A 6,000-nucleotide genomic window follows, 5' to 3' on the forward strand; every position below is an offset into this window, starting at 1 on the left:
ACCTTCATGGAGTTTCATGAGTAGTTGATAATAGTTAAAGCTAGCATATAAGAGACTATTAAGTTCGTTAACCCCATCTTGGCCATTGATCTTGGGTCTGCTAAAAGGAAAAGGTTTTCTCATCCTAAATGAATAGGAAAGGCTAAGGTCGGACAGTCTGACCAAGACCATAAGAGAAAGGTCTAAACCGAGATAACTTCCACCACTAATTTGAATGAGGCCATATGTTTCTACGGCCAAACCAAGGAACATTAGAAATGTAGATGCCCTAGATACCTAAATGATATGAAGAAGGGAAAAGGTCAAAGTGGTTGCCAAACCAAGAGACTATCAACAATCTTGAGGACTATCAACAGTCCTACGCGATCACAAGAACCTTATGGGTTATCAACAACCTAATAATACACATAAAAACAATTAACAAATAAGACTCAACTAGTCTAGCATGCACACCACTATGACATATGTAATACAATGAGAAGAATCACCTGAACGAAGAGCTTAAATCCACTACTAAAAGTGTAACACCCAATGTTTTAAAAACCGGTTTTTTAGTTGAACCGGTATGGTGACCGGTTCTCGGTTCGACCGCCGAGTCAACCGGTTTCTATAGTTCATGTTTTTTTTCTATTTTCCTACACATACATAAATATATAAATCATGAATTTGATGTTTACAAATTCAAACATTAAAATACATATAAAAATAAGTTGTAGATGAATCCAAATACATTAAAATAACACATAACCATAAGTTTTAGCGTTTTACATCAATCCATATACGTCAAAAAAAAAAAGTATAATACTGCAACAAAATATAGTTTTAAATGAATAAAAACACATCAAAAAATTTATAACATTTATCATATGTTTTTATTTAGAGAAAACTAAATAGATATGAAAAAAAATCACCAAAGTTTATTGTAAATTGTCCTTTTTCATGTGTTTTTATTCGATTTAACCGGTTCAACCGGTTTATCTTGACCGGTTCAACGTTTTTTTTTTCTAAAAACCGACCGGTTCAATCTGGTTCAGAAATCAATGTAAAACTGGTGATAGTTGAACTGCTCCCTCCACCGGTTCCCGGTCCAACCGGTTCGACCGACCGGTTCAAACCGGTTTTTAAAACATTGGTAACACCAGTTTCGAGAAGGTTCATTTCTAACCCTTAACTCTTTAAGTTTGCATTCCTGGTGCATATGTTATGCGTACTCGAGGTGTACGCATGGCGTACTCATGCATGAGGAACATGGGTTCGTGGGCGTACGCAGGGTGTACTAAGCATGTACGCGGTGCGTACGCTGTTCATACCAAAACCCTAATTTTGAGGGTTTGCATCCTATATAATCCCCTTTATGGACCCAATACCTTCCCCCTCATCAGGCTCCACCTAAAAATCGTCCCTCTAGCTAACCCTAATTGTAGAGAGTGCACGTTAAGCTTATTTGTGTGTTTTGGTGGTATTCTTGAAGAAGAAGAAGAAGAAGGTGGAAGGACTTTGGAGCTTGGAAGAAGTTTAGATATGGGATTCTCACCTTGCTAGCAACCTTCAGGAGGTAAAAAGCTCCTAGCTTGATCATCTTTTCTTATAGATCTAGTTATTCCTTCATTTAGGGCCCAACCTCGGTGATTCTTAATCATGGCATGCTCTTAACCAAATAAGTCGTCCTTTCAGACCCATTGAGGGGTCTTGAGTCATAAAAATGAGATCTTGATGCTTAGTTCTTCCCAATGCATGCTCTAGAATGTCTTTAGGGATTAAGAAGTTAGGATTGTTGATATTAAGCACTTAATGGACATGCAAAGTCATAAAGTTGGAAACTTTATGACTCTTAGTGGTAATTTGGCCTTAGGTCTATAATTGGAACGTAAGAGCTTAATGCATCAAGATTTTATTATGGAAAAAGTGACTTCGGTGCGTACATCGTACGTAGCTTCTGAGTACACCGTGCGTATGGGGTCAACGGCTCGATCCCGGTCAAGGCTCATGTACGCCCAATGTACAAGCTGAGTACGCCCCACATACTCAACTGAGTTAACCGAGTTTACTTGTTGACTTTGACCTTTGACCAAGTTTGACATACGGGTATTTTGGGTACTTTGAGCTGTTAATTAAAATTAGGTCATTGGTATTGGTTAGGTGATTGTTGAGCCAATTTTTGGAGTCGTTCACGGTGTTGTGCATTTTTCCTTTTCTTGTCCGATTGTGAGATGAGTTCTTCCTCATTATCCTTGGGGGTCGAAGGCACCGATGTCGACCCGATAAATTAGGTATCCTGGTTTGAAGGATATTGATATGCTATAGTGACCTGTTAGATCTGTATGATTAAATGTATTAGATGTTTATCCTGTGTGTGTGTGTATATATATATATATATATATATATATATATATATATATATATATATATATATATCGAAATCTGTTCATTGGGTTGAGGTCACTGCTTTATGTGGTAGTCAAACAGATTGATGAAATCCAATCGGGAGATTGTGGGTCAGGGTAATCCAACCGGGAGGTTGTGGGCCAGGGTAATCCAACCGGGAGGTTGTGGACCCAGTGTTATGGCAATCCAACTGGGAGGTTGTGGTCCCAACATGCATCATATATGTCTATTTATTTGTTATGTGTGGTATCTTGGGGAATCTCATTAAGCGTTGGACTTACGGTTTTAGTTTATATTTCAGGTACTCCAGATGATCGGGGCACTGCGAGGGCGTGATCGGGCACATCATCCTTGATTTGATTTGATATGATTTCCTGGGATACTTTGATTTATGATTTTCTACTTTTGAAACAATGATTTGTAAACAATGATGTTTTGGGTTGTATTTTTAAATGAAATTTTTTACTGTGATTTTGAGATGTTACACAAAGTCCCACAGAATCAGCTATATGAACCTCCCAAACCAATCACAAGCTAAACCTCATAATATAGCTCAACACATCTCAAAGTTTGATAAAAAGTCATACTAGTAAAAAAGTCAACGACCAACGGTCAAAGTCAACAACCAAAAGCCAACATAGTTGATCACCACATCGTGGACATGCACCTGCCATAATGCGACAATCCCTCAACAAAACAGTCGTGAAGAATCCACTCTACGTTGTCACAATGTGAAAACTGTCCATAAACCACTTAATGGGTTAAGCTCTTAATCCATTAAGTCACATACTCATCTCTTCCAGAATACTTCCATATGTCTATAAGCTTCATAAAAGCCCTTGCTTTATGGACATGCATGTCCAATGCATGTCTTGAACTTGGTTAGGTGAAAATGGTGAAAATAAGGTGAAAATCCCATGTATTAAACCAAAACTCAACCAAAATCCAAATTTAGCACACCAAAACTCAAAGAGACCCCAAGGATACATAAAGTTGCCAACTTTATGGAATCCAATTAATCAAACTACCCCAAACATGAATAACAAAGCATAAAAGACTAAATCTAGAAGCATAACACAAAAAAATAGAATTTGAGGGCTTGCAATGGTCCAAAATATGTGCTCTAAGGTGGTGACAGAACTTGTTTGTTGGAACTATGCACCAAGACCACATTCTTTTTCTCCAAGGCATCAAAACAAAACGAAAAGCTCACAAATTGGTGAAAGAGGATATGGGAGGCTCAAAGTTGTGAAATTGAGGCCATGGTTTCATTTAGGAAGGTTGTAGGCCGAAGAGGATGTCCTAACCTTGAAGTTATAGACTTTAAAAACGGAAGAAACCCTAAAAGATCATGGGCTTGGGCTGCCACAGCCACCACGTCGTGGCGCTTACTAGAAACGCATGATCATAAAAAGTCGTGTCACCTCGTGGTGCTTCCTAGACACGTGTGATCATAAAAAATCATGCCACGTCGTGGGTATCCATACACCACGTCGTGGAAAATAATTTTCCTCAAAAACCAAACCTAGACTCCTTCAGGTCACCACCGATCCATCCTGCAAAACAGGTGTTACACTTTTTAAAATATGTTTCACCATAAAACCATATACTTGTGAAATTCTCAATCAAACACATATATTAACAGGTAGATACAATATATAAAACCAAAAACACATATAGCGAAAATATTGTTGGAATAATCTACAAATATCAAAATAATAATCTATAAAACTAATTGGATATGAACTTATTGGGTCGCATACTCAGATACATACTAATATTATGGTGTGTAAATCTATTTGTTATCATTTGATAAATAATTAGATAATAGTTGTTCAATATTTATTGTTCAAAGACATAATAAATAGATAAATATTTTATTTATCAAATATTATATAAAAGTGTTTTTAATTAAAATTTTAATTTAATTAATATTTAGAATTAATTGATCATGAATTTGGGCTTTTACTTTAAAGGTAAGAGAAAAAACTTTAATAGTCCACCAACTAAGTATTAATGGATATTCTTATGACTTAATCGCATAACAATCATTAACATAAACTAAGACCATCCAGTATGGGCAACGCCATACGGCGTTATGCTAATTTGGCAGCTCCCATAATGGCGACATAACACCAGAACACCGCCCCCCTCTCATGTTATTTGGTGTTATGTTAAGAAATATTACCATGGCCACGACAAGTAACATGAGAATCAACCAATCAAAATCCATTATCTCTCTCTCTCTCTAACTCTCTTTGTATCTCTTAACATGTTATAACATTTGCACACCATTTCCTACATAAATCAAATGGTGTTAAGGATGACATGGAATATGAGTTGGCAAATTTTGGGTATGATAACATGTCTTAACATGTTTCCCACACCCACCAGCCTAACATACTAACATATGTACTTTTTTCCTTAATTGCTTGTGATAGGCTCCGTCGTCTGCTCTCTGTCCTTACTCCTTTTGTTCGTTTAGTGGTTTGATATGCTGTTTGGTCTAACGACCATTGTTCCTGCTTTATGTGGAAATATGTGAATGTCACATATTTGTGTTAACTTTTCTCTACACCAACAATCGATGTATTAATTATTGAACCCTCTACAGTTGATGTTAGTTGATGTAGTAAGTTCTAATTGGATCAATGTATATTAGGGATAATTACAAATTTAAATTCTTAAATGTTTGACATTTATATAATTGTTTTGAAATCATTAATCCCTAACGTTTGTGTTATAGTTACTTTTAGAAAAAATAAATAATTAGTTTAAATTATTTATTTATTATTATTGATTGTTTTCTTCATGTCTTGGCAATCATTAAAAATCAATTTAATTGGAAATGGGTTCTCATAAAGTTTTGATGTTTTTAAATACTTTTAGAAAGTATCAATATAATTACTATTTTGCATACTTGATATAATGAAACCATAAAAGCCATTTATCATATTATTAGGTATTTATATGTTGTTCTTGTATTTTTTTTTGACATATTTTGGTTGCTTATGATTATTGTTACAATTATAGTTCGTGGTGAATGTTTTTGGTTATCTATATTTGTGTATTTGATGCATCAATTAGTTTCTTATTGTATTTTAATTGTTCTTGTGATAATATGTATTACAAAGAGGAAACCCTAGCAAATCAGACACCAAATGGGTCAAAAACCAAGACTTAATTGGAAACTAACGCCCAAGCTATCATGCCTACTTGGGAGCAATTAACAAGGCTTAAATCAAAACAACTCAAAGTCATACAAACGCACCAAGAGTCGATTCACAACCCAACATGCTCCACCGAGGTGAGGCTTACCATACTTGGCACCAACCAACAAGGCCTAAGACAAGCCAGTTAGATGGGATACACACCAATAGTCGATTCGCCAAGTAGGTAGCCCAACAAGTTTAGTCCAAGATAGGGTTGCCACCTTTCCTTTCTTCTCATCGAATCGCTTGGCAATGCCTCCCTACCATCAAAGGTAGGTCGTGGTGGGCAACATTGGCCAATTGCCGATTGAAATAACATACCCTTCTTCGTCGTATAATATTTATGATTTCTCTAAATTTTCCAATAATTGCTTTGCATGCACCTATCCACCAAATATTATGT

Source organism: Lactuca serriola, chromosome 4, assembly GCF_051521515.1.
Source record: "Lactuca serriola cultivar US96UC23 chromosome 4, Lser_US96UC23_V15, whole genome shotgun sequence".
NCBI lineage: Eukaryota > Viridiplantae > Streptophyta > Magnoliopsida > Asterales > Asteraceae > Lactuca > Lactuca serriola.